This window comes from Olea europaea, chromosome 1, assembly GCF_002742605.1.
Source record: "Olea europaea var. sylvestris chromosome 1, O_europaea_v1, whole genome shotgun sequence".
NCBI classification, from domain to species: Eukaryota; Viridiplantae; Streptophyta; class Magnoliopsida; order Lamiales; family Oleaceae; genus Olea; species Olea europaea.
Genome location: NC_036237.1, coordinates 12648839 through 12667350, shown reverse-complemented (window position 1 = coordinate 12667350; position 18512 = coordinate 12648839).

Sequence of the window (18512 nt, the reverse complement as noted above, 5' to 3'; positions counted from 1 at the left end):
ATTTGCCAACGCGCCGTAGCCAATACTCAATATTAAGCTTCAAAACACCATCTCTAACCTTGACACCATTGAAAGTTATGTCAGGATCACTCAGAAAGCTCTTTATAGATTGAGTTATATACTCAAGCCTTGCAACTCCACATACCAAAAGATTTAAACTAGGTCTTCCTTTATATCTTATGAAAACCATGTCTTCACCAATGAGTGCTAATGCTACCCAAAAATCGTACATGTTGATTTTTCGAGCTTAAGTATTTTGAATGAGCACGATCGTAGTCTTCGGGTACCAGAAACAAAGGCAACGATGTATGTTTTCGTCGCCCCTCCGATGTTTAAGTCAGAAAGGAAATTATGTGCGTGAGGTTATAAATTGGAGAATAATGAGAACATACTTGAATAATGGCCCAAGGTTTTGTATTTATAGAGGTATAAGGTGCTTTCCTGGTAGGATTCAACTAGTTTGATAGTTTTATCCGATAAGAGCCCTATAAGAAAACAGTGTTTGAATTCTACTGTGGTTAGAAGAGCAATAACTAAGAGAACTCTCCTAGGTTTAGGAGATATGGGTTGAAGTGTTTGTGTCAGATCAAAGTTCCCAGTGGACAGACCTTTTTATGATGGTAATTGAGGATCTCATGAGATTTGCCCGAGGTATTATTCCCGAGGACATCTCGTATCCTGTGGTAATTTGTTGGGAAATAGAGATTGGGCACATGTCCCCGAGGACACCGAACACATCCCGAGCACCTATGATCGCAAATCGCAAGAAGAGTCCTCCCAAATGATCGGGATGACAGTGGTCGGGATACGCAGGGAATGTCAGTATCACTGGCCCCAGTGTACCTATTCTCGAAGCTTTGTTCGAGGTTATGGTGCAAAAGAAGTCAGAAGGCAAAGAGCTCAGGTGTGTAAGCTCGAGGAAGTTCTTGAAGACAGGTGTTCAGAATGGCTGACGTGGGACTGAGGTAAGCCCTAGATAAGAAAAGGCGGTAAAAAGGGGGTATGGGCTAGATGTAGGACACATGGCCAGATCTAACGGTCAGGGTAGTGACTTTTGGACTACCATCTTTTGTTGCCTATAAATACCTTGTTCACTTTTCATTTTTCACTTTTCACTCATAGTAAACATCTCTTGCTAATCGTCGGGATCAGAACTTTGGTGGGTTTTTAGGGCGTCAACTTTAAGGTAAGACCTCGAGATCTTAAGTTACTCTTTAGACACTTTTTGCCTAGGTCAGAATGTCTAGTAGTAGCCATGAGTCTTCGTCCTCTTCCTCGAGAAATACCCCCGAGGACAGGGAGCACTCGATCATACCCATGGCCATGCCCATTAATGCACATCCTCGGGCACAAAGTATCCCAACTCCCTTTGGTACCCTAACCTCCCTTGTAAATTTAAGGAGCATCTAGCGATATTAACGGCTAGGGAATACGAGCTCATGCTGAAGTGTGATATTAGGATGCCAGAGGGTGAGGATAGGATGGCCATTGCTCGGGATGGAGAGTTTGTAATTTTTAGAGACTCACTAAAGGGTAGATTTAGATGACCCTTGTACCCCTTCTTTGTGGCTTTACTGGTTGAGCACAACATGAGCCCTAATCAACTCGTGCCAAATGGATGGAGGACGCTCACCTACTTTGTTATAGCCTGTAGATACCTAGGTATTAACCCATACATCGACCTTTGTAGAATGGTCTTTGATTTGAAACAACTACCTCAATATACATGTTTTGCCTATCTTTCATCTCCAGGAGGTTTCAGGATACTGAGGATGCCAAGTTCATTAAAGGGGTGGAAAGAAAAGTGGTTATACGTCATACCTCAGGATTTTGACTTTCCTTTTAGTCCTAGGTGGGTTTTGCCTGACACGGCCAGGTTTTGTGAAGGCCAGGCCTATTTTGAGTCTCTAGAAAGGGATAGAGAGATGTTAGAGAACCTCGAGCCTCTTATTTATGATATAGATGACATCTTAGGGGATGATGTTCTTGATCTTGCAGATGTGAAAGGCGCTGAGGGTAGGGATCGTACTTTCGCCCTTTTCCCTCATCGATCTGTCTTTGAGAATTATGCTCACGCTAATGACTTGTCTTTACAGGGATGACTTTCGATCCTTCAGCTATTTGACAGGTCGTGAATAAGAAGTCGAGGGCCCCTCAAGTTTGACCCCCAAGTCAAAAAAGGGAAAAAAAGAGGCCTTGAGATTTAGGGCCTGGGATTGTTAGGAGTGGGCATGGCGAGCCATCTACCCGAGGACAATCTCCGACCATTGATGAGCACGAAACTCCGATTGCCACTCCTCGATCACATCCTTGGTCGAGGAGTACTCCCGAGAATGTTGACCTCGAGGATGAGGTCCTTCCTATGCCTTTTTTTTCAAAATCAAGATCCTGATTGGTGTCCTCTGGTGTCGAGCATCATGGACAAGTATCAAAAGGACCTCAGCTTTGATGAGGGCATAAAAGCTCTTAGTTCCCTTACACTGAAGGTAAGCTTGCTCATTTTACTTGTTTAAGTTAAGGATTTTTATGGCTTGATCGTTAAGCTCAGATTTTATATGTTGCAGACATTGAGTATTGTCCGAGATCTTTCTCTGAAAGGAAAAGATGAGGCCCAAAAAATTGTTGAGCTCCAGAGTTCTGCTCGGGCACGTGAGAAGAGAATTGTTGATATGGAGGTTGAGCACTTTCTCCTTCGGAAGGAACGTGATGACGCCAAGAATGACCTACGGAAGGCCCGGGAAGAGGCTGGGATGGCCAAGGATGAGGTCGAGGATTTAAAGCTCGAGATAAAGCGTTTGAAGAGGGATTTTGAAGCTCATTTGACCCAAGCTCGGGGTATCGCTATTGAGGACTTCAAAACATCTGAAGAGTTCAGTGGGCTGAAGGAAGAGTACGCCATTGGCTCGTACTTCCATGCTTTGAAAGAGGCTCGGGCAATTTTACGTTCGAAGCCTGATGTAAAGCCCGAGGATTCGAAGAACATCCTAGAGGTTGCTGAAGACCTCGAGCTTTCAGAGTCCGAGGAAGCCACCGACGACCAGGAGGTTAATATTGACGGCGAGGACATGGGGGAAGAGCAAGGAAGCTGGGCCTCGGGAGAAGGAGCCGAGGACATAGACTAGTTTCTATTTTCTTTTTGTTTTTGAATACTTTTGGCTCTTTCACTTATACTGAACGATGCTTTTTGCTTTAATTCAATGTATTCTTGCCAAGCTTAACGTGCTCTCTTATTATGTTATTTCGATTTTATTTTGCTCGAGCTTTAAGTTCGTTTGAGGACTAAACCAAATGAAGTGACCATCATGCAAAGCAAGCTCGACCACTAATATATAAAGGGTAACTAGCTCGACTTTAAGAGAATCCATATGAAGTTTTAGACAAAGGTAATAGCTCGATCTTAGGGTCATTCCTTAATATGGAACATTATCTCGAGGACTAAATTGTAAGAAATGATAATTGTAATCGACGTACCTCGATCATTATATTGGGGCTAACCTGACCTAGCGGACCAGTAACAAGCTTGATTAAGGCCTTTGGTCCATATCCCGAAGATTTTGTTAAGCATAGATCGCATGCTCGAAGTAATTAAGTTCAAGCAATACGTCGCCTTTGATGATTGATCTTGTTCATATGTTCCTGAGGTCTATGGAAGTCTCGATCTATGAACTTGTGATTCCCAATCAAAATAATTAAGCTCGAGCACATGTCCGATCTTGTTAACGAGTTTTGTGCCCTGAGTGCTCAGGATAACCCGTAATGCTCGGGTATTTTACATTTCTTGGGATTGGTATTTCATATGTGCTTGCACGGGACAAGGCTTTGAGTGTTTGCTCGAGGCAAGGCTTTGAAGTGCTTGTACGGGGCAAGGCTTAGAGCGCTTGCTCGGGGAAAAACTCGGAGTGCTTGTTCGGGGCAAGGCTTGGGGTTGTAGTGATCATATCATCAAATTTAACTTTAACTGTAACATAACTTTATAAATGGACTTAGCACGTAGGCCTTATGATAAAAAGAAAATAAATTTGGCACATAGGCCTTATTAATGATAAAAAAAATAGACTTAGCACGCAGGCCTTATTTCTAAAACATGGTGAAGTGAGTTACTTGTGATCTATTTTTAAGTTTTCGGCATTTCATGGTCTTGGGAGTGGTCTTCCTGAAGTATCCTTTAAACTACATGCACCTCATAGGAGCTGTCGTATGACTTCAAAGGGTCTTTCCCAAACTGGTTCGAGTTTTCCCGGAGCATGACCAGTGGCTTCAGCCTTTCTCAACACCAAATCTCCAGCTCTGAATCTTCGCAATCTTACCCTTCTATTGAAATACTTTACCATTCTATCTTTGTAAGAGGATATTCTTAAGGCTGCCTGATCACGAACTTCTTCCAAGAGGTCGAGATTTTAGTGATGTGCCCTGCTTCTTCAAGATTAATTCTTCTTTGGTTGGGTAATCTTATTTCAATGGGAATGGTAGCTTCGATTCCAAAAGCTAACATGAAAGGGGTCTCCCCGGTGGCAGTCCTATGGGATGTTCTATATGTCCAAAGTATGGAAGGCAATTCGTCGAACCAAGAACCTCTTGCATCTCCAATCCTTGTTCGGAGGTCTCGCAATATGATCCGATTGGTGAACTCGGCTAGGCCATTACTTTGGAGAGTGCGAATGTGATTAGGTATGAACGACTGATAAGAGAAGAAGAGCAGATGAAAAATTCTAGTAAAGGGACTTATTACAAAGATCCAAACTTTGACATTCATACCATCAGTGACGAGTCATACGATCAAGCCGAAATATGTTTGGCCGAATTGGTCAAAAGAGACACATATACTTGTCCTATATGGCTAAGCCTAGACCATCGGGCAAGGATGAGCCCATGAAAGATGGAAACATAAAGGCTAGAACTTTCTCGTTCGATGTAACCAAAGCTGACCTTATATTTGATAAATTATATAGGGATAAGCAGATAAAGTTGAGCGATAAGCATAAATTGCCAAACCCTAAACAAATTAAGGGTAAAAAATATTGTAAATGGCATAATGTATGGTCACATTTGACTAACAATTGCTTGGTCTTTCGCCATGTATTGCAGGATGCCATTGAGCCAGGACGAATTACGTTCGACGATAAGAAGAAGATGGCAGTGGATGAAAATCCTTTTCCGCAGCCACTTGGAGTGAACATGGTGACGTCTGATTTCAAAAATAAGTTGCCAAAATTCAAGTTGGTCATAGATGATGGAGAAGAGGACCCTGGACCACATCTCAGTATCTTTGAACGAATCAAGGAAAAAGAGCCAAAAAGGATGAAAACGTCCTGTGTGCAAGATGTAAAAGAGAAGTGAGTGGGAACACGGAGAAACCTGGGATATGGCAGCATTCCCATCGCCCTACTTTCTTCCCAAACACTCAGCCTGGTAGAGGGCGAGGTACATCATTCTATAGAGGACCGCCTTTTGAAAGGCAGTTCAGATCAGTAGATAATGGGAGAACATTCAGGCCGCAACCTCGCCGGCCAAATGTATGGCATTCGTTCCAGTATAATGCAGGAAGAGCAGTACCTTTCGATGAGATGACTAGAACCTAACAAAGGCGTTTCCAACGAAACTATGGACGAATGATGAGGTAGCAAATGGGAGTGTCACATCCTAAAGAGCCTAAACTACTCAAGGTAGCCAATCAAAATGTTCTCAAAGATGGTGAAGAGACCGATACAGATGAATCAATGAAAGAATTGTCATAAACTTCTTCTGGGAGATCAAAGTTTGAGCGAGACAGAAGGGATGGGGAAGATCCAGATCAGCTCCTTACTATCCAGTTCGGTACGTTACCTCCTATCGTGGCTAATAATTACTTACTGGCTAATGAATTCAAGAATAAAGAAAAAGAAGAAGAAGAAAGGGAGGACAACAAATGAGAGGCTTGCGTGCTGGAATGTGAAGAAGGCCAGACTTCTGGAGAGGCCTACAATGATGAAGAAGACGACAGGATGACAGACATCGAAGAAGAAATCGACCTAGAAGCAGAAAGAAGAAGGAGAGAAGTATCTCACAATACTCTGTTAAAGCAACTACATCGAGAGGGAGTTCGCGAAGTAGACTTGTTGGGAGAACCATCTAGGCGTCCTTTCGATTTCTACGTACTGTACGGGACGCCCAAAAGGAAGAAGAGAGTGCCTCGCTCTGAAAAGTATGGATCACCTACAAGAATAATGCCCCCTCCCACAGGTTGGGTAACTGATGAGGAAGCATTAAAAAAACAGTAAGGAGGAAATTCAGGAGACAGAGGCTCAGCGCGATATGCTGCACGTCGACTTATCACATGGGGATAATTCGACAGAAAACAAGCAGGAAGTAGAAATAGAGGCTGCCGAAAAGGTTATTTTTAAACGGCCAGCCATGAAATTGACTAAACACTTTAGGCCATTGTACGTTAAAACTCTAGTTAACGGCACCCCTGTGGCAAAAATGCTTGTCAACAATGGAGCAACTATAAACACCATTCCATCTAGGATGATGAGGAAATTTGCAAAGACAGAGGGTGACATGATTCCAACAGAAGTCATCCTTACGAGTTTCAATGGAGGAGCAACTTCAACTAAGGGAGTTATGCCATTGGACATAACTATAGGGACAACTACTAGGACCACAGTCTTCTTTGTAATAGATGGTCCTACTAGTTACAATGTGTTACTAGGAAGAGATTGAATACACGGAAGTCGCTGTATACCCTCATCGCTCCATCAATGCCTGATTTTTTGGAATAACAAGGGCGAAGCAGAGGTGGTACAGGCCGATCATAGGCCTTTTGTCGCAGAAGCAAACTCGGTGGAAAAGTTCATGTACGAAGGAAACTATGGACCTGTCAGGGTAGTACAAGATGGGGAAGAAACGCAAGTTGTCGCGCAAAGCGAAGAGTCATTTTCAGTGGACGCACTCACTGAAATGTTCAGACAGATGAGGCCAAATATAGTGGCCCTAGAAGAGCCAGTAATTGGTAAAAGAATAATCAAGGGGTCTTGAATGGATTCTAAGTTACAAAAACAAATGGCAGATATTCAGGCCTTCAAAGTCAGACTAATGGCTTTCAATAAAGAATGCAAGGACAAAACGAAAGAAGAGGCAGCCCTAAGAGCACTGAAAGACAAATGGGCAGTATTCGAGATGGAACAAAGCATTGGTCGAGAAGTCAACAAGGTGGACTATTTAGAAGAAGAAGTACTTACAAGGGAACTGGACGACGAAGTGATGCGGATCATCAAACCTGGATACGCTTAAGCACAAGACCCTCTGATCAAAGTAAATATTGGCAATGAAGGAGAAGATCGTCCAACATTCATCAGCCAGATGCTCGATCAAGAGGTTAGTGATAAATTAATCGCTTTGCTAAAGGAGTATAAAGATTGTTTTGTTTGGGAATATGAACAAATGTCTGGTTTAGATAGAGACTTGGTGGAACATAGGTTACCAACTAAGCCTAATTTTAAACCTCATAGGCAGCCTCCTAGACGTTTTGCTCCTAATGTACTCCCTGAGATTAAGAAAGAGATAGAGCGATTATTGAAAGCAGGTTTTATTAGAACGGCCAGATATGTCGAATGGTTGTCCAATATCGTGCCAGTACTAAAAAAGTATGGTAAACTAAGGGTGTGCATAGACTTTAGGAATTTAAACATAGCTACACCCAAAGATGAGTATCCAATGCCCACGGTGGATTCTTTAGTAGACTCAACTGTCGGACACGTCATGTATTCTTTCATGGATGGGTACTCAGGATACAATCAAATTTATATAACTGAAGAAGACATACACAAAACTGCCTTTAGATGCCTGGGTCTCTAGGATGTTTTGAATGGGTGGTCATGCCTTTCGGCCTAAAAAATGTAGGAGCAACTTATCAAAGGGCAACGAATTTAATCTTTCATGATATGATAGGCAAGTTCGTTAAAGTGTATATAGATGATATAGTGGTCAAATCCATTAAAGAAGAGGACAATTTCAAACAGTTAAGATATTCGTTTGAGCGAATGAAGCAATATAAGCTAAAGTTGAATCCCTTGAAATGTGCATTTGGTGTTAATGTAGGGAACTTTCTTGATTTCTTGGTACACAAAAGAGGGATTGAATTTGATAAAAATAAAGCAAAGGCCATTTTAGAGGCCAAACCACCTAGCAACAAAAAGGAATTGCAAAGGTTTCTAGGCCAAGTAAACTTTTGAGACGCTTTATTTCTAACTGTGCAGGACGAACTAAAGTCTTTTCGCCGTTCTTAAAGCTGAAAAATTAGGACGAATTCGTCTGGAAAGAAGAACATCAAAAGGCTTTTGAAAGCCTGAAGACATATTTATCAAGTCCACCAGTGTTGGTATCACCAATCTAAGGACGGCCAATGAAAGTGTACGTATCGACTGAAAAAGAATCAATAGCTGGAATGGTGGCACAAGAAGACCAATTTGGTTAAGAAAGGGCAATTTACTACTTAAGTAGATGGTTAACAAAATGTGAATGTAATTACTCTGCTATCGAAAAATTATATCTTGCATTGTATTTCACATGTACAAAATTGAGGGCTTAGTTATGTATATGTTCTCGCGCCCTATTTTACACCAAATGGTAGGCTTTTGGACATTAGCTTTATCAAAATTCGAGATACAATACATACCTCAAAAGGCAGTCAAAAATCAAGCTTTGGCTAACTTTCTAGCCGATCGTCCATGCTTTGACATGCCTGAAGAGATTGAATTAGAAATCAATTCGTTCGAGCTAAAACCTTGGGTGTTGTATTTCGATGGGTCAAAAACCTCTAAAAGTGCAGGAGTAGGAGTAGCATTGATTAATCCTTTAGGGATTTGCTAAAAGTTCGCGTTCACTTTAGACAGGATGTACACCAACAATCAGACCGAATATGAAACTTTAATCGTAGGCCTAGAACTAATGATAGATATGGGAGTAAAAAATGTGATCGTTAGGGGCGATTCTCAATTGGTAATTCACCAATTGATTGATGATTTTAAATGCCAAAGTGATTCCATTATAAGTCAATATGAGATCGCCCAAGAATTGTTAGAAGAATTTGACCAAGTAGAACTTCAATGCGTTAATAAGATTTATAACAATGTGGCAAATGAGTTGGCCCAAATGGCCTCAGGGTACTCAAAGGTTTTGAATTGGAAGTCTACTTGTGAGTATGGAACCATATTACCCGTGACCCAAAGAAGGGCGAGACGCATTGAACTTCACTGCATACAAGATGGAGATGCAATGGATTGAAGAACAGAGATTAAAAGGTTCCTTAAAGAACCTAATGGAGGGATTAGTAGGAAAATGAAGCTGTGTTTGCTGAACTATACACTAATAGATGAAGAGTTGTTTAAGAAACGCTCTGATGGTGTATTGTTAAAGTGTGTAAGTTTGCAAGAAGTCGGGACGATCATGGCTGAGGTACACGAAGGGATATGTGGAGCTCATCAAGCTGGCCAAAGGATGAGATGGTTAATTATTAGGAGTGGATATTTTTGGCCAAAGATGGAAGAATTATGCGTTCAGTATGCAAAGAGTTGTTTAGCATGCCAAAAGCATGGTCCAATACAAAGGGCGCCAGCACGAAAGATGGCACCTATTATTAAATCTTGGCCGTTCAAGGGTTGGGCGATAGACCTGATAGGGAAGATTTATCCCCCATCGTCCAAGCAACATACTTTTGTTATAGTTGCAACCGACTATTTCACCAAGTGGGTAGATCACCCAAAAGAATGTCATAGAGTTTATCCGTGATCACATCATTTATAGGTTTGGAATTCCACAAACGTTGATGGTAGATCACGGAACATCTTTGAATGGGGATCAAGTGAACAAATTTTTGAGCGAGTTTGGGGTTAAATTAGTAAACTCCACACCATATTACACTCAATCCAATGGACAAGCAGAATCTTCTAATAAGATTCTAAAAAATATAATCAAAAAGATGATAGATGAAAATGTCAGAAATTGGCACGAATGTCTGAATAAAGCCTTATGGGCTTATAGAACATCACCTCGGTCAAGTACCAAAATTACTCCTTTCCAACTTACTTATGGACAGGAGGCCGCTTTGCCTATGAAAATCAACGTACAATTGATTAGAGTGTGCTTGCAACATAAGTTAAATGATGATGAGTATACTGAATCACTAGTTCAAAATTTATTGGGGTTGGACGAATTAAAATTGGACGTCTTAGATAGATTGCAAGTTCAAAAACAAAGAATGGCTAAGTTTTATAATAAAAAAATCATAGCCAAGTCGTTCAACCTGGGCGAATTAGTTTGGAAGACAATACTCCCTTTGGATAGCAAGGATCCAAAGTACGGGAAATGGTCGCCCAATTGGGAATGACCATACAAAGTAAACAGTGTGTTACCCAATGGAGCATATCATTTGGAAGATTTAGATGGCACCAAGCACGTGAAATTCATCAACGGCAAATATTTGAAAAAATATGTTCCTTCTTTATGGGAAAGTGAACAGATAAAAGTGTAATCAAAACAAGTTGAACGATTAAGGATAAAAGGTCAGAGCGAAATACGTTCAAATAAATTCCTTTATTATCAAACGTTCATTACAAAGTTGCAAGATACAAATAATAGATACTCTACAAGCTACAATTAAAAGTAAGCTAATCTCTCGGTCGATCGCCGAGTAAGAGGGTGGACTGGTCTCGTACCGCCTTCCTAAATGCATCGCTGCAATGACAGGCATGAGAAGCACTCTCAGCAAGCAAAGTGGCTCGCAAGCATCCCAAAAATTACCTTCCATCATTGAACCCCTTGTAAGGGACAAAGAGATGATGGGAAGAACTTTGATGGGAAAACTTTGCTGCTGACCAAAAAAATATTTCTTATATCTCCCATACCAAAGGTGACATCAAGGCAAGTAGTAAAATGGGCGGACCAAACAATCCATCTTTATAGAAGACGAAAGTTTTGGATTGATTGTCAGAATGCCAAACAATGGCAGCAAATTGGTTTTGAAGAAGAGAATGAAAATGAAGATGGAAGATGGAAAGTGCGAAGCATACGTGTATTTATAGGGGGCGGAGATGAAGAGACAGAATATGAGCAGCCACATTCTGCCTAGTAAATGGAATTAAGTAGCCCAAAGTCTTGGGAAAAGAGGTGGAAGTATCAAGAGAAAATGTGCAAGATTTTTAGCACAAAGCAGTTGAATGCTTGAAGGATTGGCGATTAAAAGACAAACGTCAAATAAATGCACAAAAAGTTAACATAGATGTTCATTAATGATGTACAAGGTTACAAAGGGAAAGTCAAATACGAAATTACAAAAAGAAAAAGTTAAGGCATTATATGTCTTAATTACAATCCGCCCCATACCGAACGAATTCTTTCCCTAAGTTTTTCCCAGCCCTCATTCTGCCGAGAGGAAGTGATGTTCAATTCGGCCACGACATCATCATCAACTTCCAACTTCTTGGACTGCTCAACCAAGGACTTAGTTCGCTCAATTTCTTGGGAGGCATTACGCTTTTTCACAGCCATTCTCGCCTTGCAGTCGTCCATTTTGGCCTAAAGTTCCTTCATCTGAGCAGCCAAACTAGCCATCAAAGAGTCTTCGATCATGATTTCGGAAGAAATTTCTTTCAACTCGTCCTCAACTTTGTTGATCTCCTGACGCAAAGACTCTTTTTCAAACACGGCGCGAAGATATTGAGTACTTTTGGCCTTCAGTTCAACATTCTTGGCCAGCAAGGAGAGAACCTCGGAATGGATAACTTTCAACGTCGCTTTAAAATCAGCAGAAAGATTGAGCGACGAAAGTGTCAGTGCTTGCTCTAACTTCGCATTCAAATGTTCAAACTTATCCTTATGTCTGGCAGTACTAGCCTTACCAATGTCCATATCCATGAAGGACACGTACTCAAATATCGACTGTTTGAGTAACTTCATATCTTCCTCTGAAGAAGTAGCAGGACGACCAGATGGAGCAGGGCGAGATGTCTTGACTTGCCCCCAGGAAGCGAACAAGTCTTGGATGGAACGCACAATCTTATCAGCATCCTGCAAAGAAAATTGCCAATACTGAAGATTCTCACTACAATGAACAAGATGGAAATAAAAGTGAAGCAAAGATTACCTCATCAATAATCTTGGAAGATGGCATATCCTCAGCCAAGTCTGCCACCTGTGGCTCCACCATTCACGAAGACTTCCCCTTGTCTGAGCGAGAAGATGTTGCCACAACGGGCAGACTCATAGGAGCATCTGCAGAACTTAAAAGCAACAAATCAGAAACCAATAGCACAAGCAAAGGCAAAGCATTAAAGAAATGAATTACCTTTTGCTTCGATGTATGGGGGGTTGACGCCCTGGGAAGAAGGTGGCTCGTCCATTGGTTGTGATGAGGATTCTGGGACTGAAGATGTCTCTTTAAGCGTAGTTCCTTCATCAGCTGGTTTGGATGAAGCAGCCTCAGCGGAGGATGATGGAGCAGGAGCTACCGATACCAAAGCCTTTGAAGGAGAAGCTGAACTTTTCTGAGAAGTCCAAATAAATCATCAGCACACAGAAAAGTTTCAAATATGGAAAAGTATGCTTGTGAGTAAACCAATTTAATTACCTTCCTCCTGATGATAAGAGGGGTATCATCATCAACATCATCCTCCAGAATGGGAGATGCTAAGGCTGGCCATTTGCGGCTCGGGGCACTTTTGGCTGCAGTAGGCTTGGCAGGGAGAGAAGAAAATGGACGAGCAGACTGTTTAGCGCGACGAAGAGGAGAAGGACTCCGGATGGACAAAGGAGTGACTAAAACAGGAGGAGGAGAAGAAATGCTCGGCTGGTCCAGTGAATAAAAGGCACGATTGGCATCAGTCGCAAACAATCTGCGCTTCACTGACGGCCAGAGCTGTTCAAAAAGGGGATGGATAGCATGACTAGAATTGAAGGGGGCTAATGAAAAATGACTCGTCAAAAGAAGATTGCGAGCATTTATAACCTCTGCCTCCGCCTTATTAATAATATGGAAGTGGTCTATCAAGTTCTTTGAATAGCAAGGAAAAACAGGCCAGGTTTGGCCGAAACCAAGTTGGCGGGCAAAAAATTGGGGAGCATATATTTCTACCCCTGCCTTGGCATTGGTCCCAGTCAAAATATCATAAAATAATTCCCTCCCGGTTAAAAACTGGATCCAAATGAGCAGAGAGGTACTCGCGCTGTCTATAGTGGAGGGAGGATGCACATAGTCTGGAGTCAAAAAGGGAGGAAAAGGAAAGAAGGAGGGGATTGAATCCAAAGAATAAAAGAATGAAAAAATGTCTCTTCTAGACATATTTACAGGAGCCAGGGGCTCAATGGTTAGCCCATAGCAGCTAGCAGAAGGACGAGAAATTGATGGAGCACCAAGTAATGGAAAATAGGATCTCAACCACATTTGAGTGAACTAAAGAGGTCCACTGCCAGTGGAAAATGCACCATTCTTTAATTGAGTTTGAAGAGAAGTCATGCCTCTATAGAGGGCAGCCAAAAAGAAAGAACATAAATTCAAAGGCCGCGCCAATTCGTGCGCTATGGGTAAATAGCTCAGGGAGGGCTTTATGCTTGGCACACACAAAACATATTTACAAAGCCAAACCAGAAGAAAGGCCACTCGCTCAGTATGGGAAGGCTCAGCGCTAGAATGGTTATGAAGGGTTTGCAGGCTTGAATAAGACTCAGTGAGGGTCTTACCAAACTTTGGGGCGCCACCAGAAACCAAGATACCAGGAAAAATGGTATCGCCCAAAGGTGGCAGATTCACTAGGGTCCCAACATCCCTTAAAGTAATAGACATGGGGCCAAGAGGGAAAACAAAGGTATTATATTCAGAAGACCATAAACTTAAAGCGATCGAAAAAAGTGCTGAATCAAAAGTAGGGGGTTGAAGAGAGATTTCCAACAAATCAGAAATCCTAGCATTATCAAAAAGCGCCTTAGTAGGACCATGGTCCACAAGGCGAGCATGCTACCTACGAAAAACTACGTCAGATTTGGGTCAAGTGCGAATACCTCTTTCGCGAAGTGGCCCCAGCGGCAGAGAATTTAGAAATGGAGAGCCTTGAGTACAAGGAAACAGCTGGCCCACCGCCGCTTGTTCGACTGCCTCTGCATTCTTGAACAAAGGACCTAGGTAGAACTCATTGAGTTCGACATTGGCGGATGCGAGAGAGTTCGGAGTTATGTTTGGACGATTAAGGAGTTTCTGAAAGTCATCAAAACTAAAGGAATCGCCAGATTGAGATTGTGAGGTAGCCATTAGGGACGAAACGGAGTTTTTTCAGAGTTACGTAGTAGGGAAGCAAAGAGATGAACAGTAAATTGTGGGAGAGAAACGCGAAAAAATGAGGCGTGATTTAATGGTGCAGTGAAATGGCGTATTTGGGGGTTATAAGGGTTTGCAAAACGTCGCACTTTTTTAAAGCTATGGAAGAAAACAATGATTGAAATTCTTGGGAATTTCGAATGTTGTTGGAAACACAAAAATGAATATGGCAAAATTTAATAATTGGTATTAATTCTACCATATTTGGGGGTAATTGTTGACACATAAAAATTCGGCCCAAATCGAATGGCCCAAGGAATGAAACCCAATGGGAGGATCCCCAAATCAGATAGCCCAAAGAATGAAACACAATCAGACAATTCAGGATGAAGGCCCAAATAGGGAAGCCCAGGAGCGCGGTAACACCATCCCCCAAGTTTGCAAATCGCCCAGGATCTGAGCGAATGGAGTGCCATGCAGTCGCCCAGAACTGCTACTCTATTCTCGCCCAAACCTTCGAGTCGCCCAAGGTCTTAGCAAATATGAAGTGTTGTGGTTATCAAGAAGCGCAGTTATCAAAGCAGTTATTAAGCAGCCCTATTACGTTCCACGATTCAAGAAATTCAATCGAAAACGGTTGAACGACGAAGAGTAATGGCGGCAGTTAAAAAAGGCAATTTCATGACAAGTTAGCCATTACGAGGAAAGTGGGCAGTTATAAAACGATCAAGTAGTTTTTAGGCGGTTGATTACAAAGAGATCATCCAGGGAGTATAAAAGGAAGAAAAGACATAGAGCAAAGGATCCCGAATAAAAAAAAACTCTCGAATAGAGAACATGTAATTTTAAATTTTTTAGTTTAGATTTAAACACTTTTTTCAGTAACTCGTGTGCTTGCGCCCCTTGGAGGCATTCTGTTTTTACTTTTCGATTGTAAAGTCATCGCCAATAAAGAACACCCCTTTTTGGGACTTTGTCTCAAGAGGTTTGTCCCTTACACAATAGTCTGATCCCCTTTTAATTGTTAGCGAGTAACCCGCGCGAAACAGCTAGTAACTTTGGTCGTCATTTTAACTTCAATAACTAAATTCTAAACAAGACGTATTCCAAAAGATCAAATATTTTTCTTTTGCCATCTTTTAAAATAAGAGGGCTCTATAATTTGTTTGCCTTAATAATTTTAATATATAGAAGATGACAAAATATTCTGTTCCGTCCCGATTTCAAGGGGGAATTAGTTTTGAACTTCAAATATTTATCCTTAATTAGGTTGACTTTGAGAAGTTCTGGAATCCGACAATTCCAAAACATTGTATAGTTTAACTCAGGCGGGCAGCATATAATTAGTATAATTAAATAATTTGAATGTGAAGAGATAAGCTTCAAAACAAGCAATGAACTGAGGTGGCGTTGGATGTAATAATATAGCAATTTAAAAAGGTCCAAGAATCCCAAGCTTACAACCCGCCTTTAATTAAGGGTATACTTTGCTACTTATTACCCAAAAAAAAATAAAAAATAAAATTCCAATAAAAAAAGTTATGTTTGAGCCACATTTTTTCAAAAACATACATTCTTAAACAGTGATTTGAGATCATTTCTACTACACATTCTTTAATAAAATAATGTTACACGCAAATCCAAAACTTGATTTATTTTTTAACTACACATTTGCCATCAATACACTATTAAAAAATGTATTTTTATAAATATAATGTGACTCAAACAAGGGCTAACTCTTTATTTTTATTTTTTTATATTAAAGTAACTCAAATGTGATTATACAATTTTCCCAAATTACTAAAAGTTCTGATTTTTTACAAAGTTGATGGCTTATTTATCATGAACATTTCAACAATTTAAAAAAAAAAAAAAGAAAAAAGATTGAACCCCAACCTTGAGGAGGGTAATACTGATCTATCACATGTCCAAAATAGGGTAATAAATTATTCAATAAAAATAAAAAGTTAGTCAATTAGCCCACCCTCAGCCCAATTGCACAGTTAGTCCCAACGTAATCTCGATATAATTTTGAGGAAATTAGGCCCATATGCCTAAAACAAAAAACTTTGAAAAAGAAAATAAAAAAAAATCCTCATTTTAGGAAAATTGAAACGCATTCCTTTATAAATTAAACTTTTCAGGGACGAAAACGTAAAATGCATTTTGCAGAAAGAAATCCAAATTCTCCCTGGCGATTTGGATTGATCTTCATTTTCAAACCATAACTCTACGATTTTTGTTCAAAATTTGTTGTTTTTACCCTATATAATCGGGATTCATGATTGAACAAGTTGGATCTAGTGTTCTAAAATCAAATCGACTAAGAGGAAACGTGGTGACATTGGATCTTCAAACTTTAAGAAGAAAAATATTGTTGAGCAGCCTTATAAATAGAAGGTTAAGCTTGAGTACTAGTATTTCATTTTTAATATTTTATGCATGTTGGTTCTTTTATTGTTGTCTTTTATGATAATTTTTAGCACTCTCTTGAATCTCATAGCAGCATTTTTTTATCCGAAATGGAACACTTTCTAGATTTTTACCAAGATAATTTAAATTTATCAAATATTTATGTTGACTTTGAGAGAGGACTTTGATATTTTTCCCAGAATTCCTCAAATTGATGACTTTCTGTAACATTTTCTATGAATTTATGCTCATGCATTTAGGTCTGAACATGGTTTGGTTTGAATCAATTTCGATTCCAACTCAACAAAAACCAAATTAGTTGATTTGGACGAATTTCAATCCAAACTAACACATTCTAACTTTTAAACCGAACCTAGTTTGGTTTGGTTCGATTAGTTAGTTTCGACTTTAGTCTAAATTGAATTTTTTTTTTTAAAAGAAAATTGTCTGAGATTTGGGTTCACTTATATTATAAGAACTAAAATAACCAAATAATTTTATATTACAAGAACTATTGACTAACAAATAAAATCAAGTTAATAAAGACAGATCGATAGAAAATTTAAAAGTTTTGTTGTTTTTCTATATATTATGTAGCCTGACTTCCTAAGTAGGGAAAATGCTAAGTATAACATAATGAGCTTGCAAAAAAAATAAATTAAGTACTATTACTTATCAGCAACATCATAAATTGAAAGGAATTGAGATATAGTTATGAGATTATGTTATCTTTTGATTTTTATTTTTCTTAAATAAAAAAAAAAAAAAAGTAGACATGCAAGTGGACTGAGTTAGTTTAACCAATGGTTTGATACTTTAAATCATGACTGAACCGATCGTCATGATTTTGTTTAAAAGAAAATCAAATCAAATCAATTATCTGTGTCAAATCGAGTCGATTTGGTTTGATTGATTTGATCGCATTTTTAATTTTTTTGCCTAGGCCATGCATTTGGGATTGGGCAAATTTAAAGAAGAAGGTATAGATATATCTTATTTGGAGGTTGAAAATGTCCACTAATTTGTATTCTTCATTCATAAACTGTCGCCATATTCTATTTTACATTACAATTTGACACTTCTAGTAAGCTCGTTACATGCATAATAAAAGACTAAACCGAGAGATATGCGTAATGGTATAAATAATGATTTACATACAAATGATGTGATGAGATATGATTGTGTCATAATTTTCAACTAAATTTTAAAAAAAAATTCCACTCTTTTTTTTAACACCTCATTTTTATGTAAATTATTATATAATTTCATTACGTACAAGTAACATTACTCTTTTTTAATTTAATTGTACTTTAATTTTAACACGTCCATACGTTTGTAGGTCATATTTCCTCCTTTTGTCAAATGTTTTACTCTTAAAATTGATATAAATGGGTAACAAGGGGATTTTTATGAACTTTGGAAAGTAAATCGTTTAGCAAATGTTTATGTTTCTTGAACTTTTCATATACATTTTGATCTACACATGCCTGATTTTTTTAGTTTGTGGTCCTTCAATTCATCATCTTTAACAACAATGATGATATTTTCTTATTATAGTTACTTCTTGAAACAAAACGGATGATAGCTTTGTAAGACACTTTACGTACGAGAATTCACAATGAATTTGATATGGATTTATTATAGATAAATTTTATTATGTAAAATCTCGTTGGGTACAATTTTAGATAATGTTATATTTCGACTTTTTTTGTTATATATGAATTATATTCGTACATCAAAATTTTTTTAAAAAAAAAAAAATTCCACGCAATGGAAATTCCCGACTCAATCTCGAGATTTCACTTTTTTTTTTTTTTTT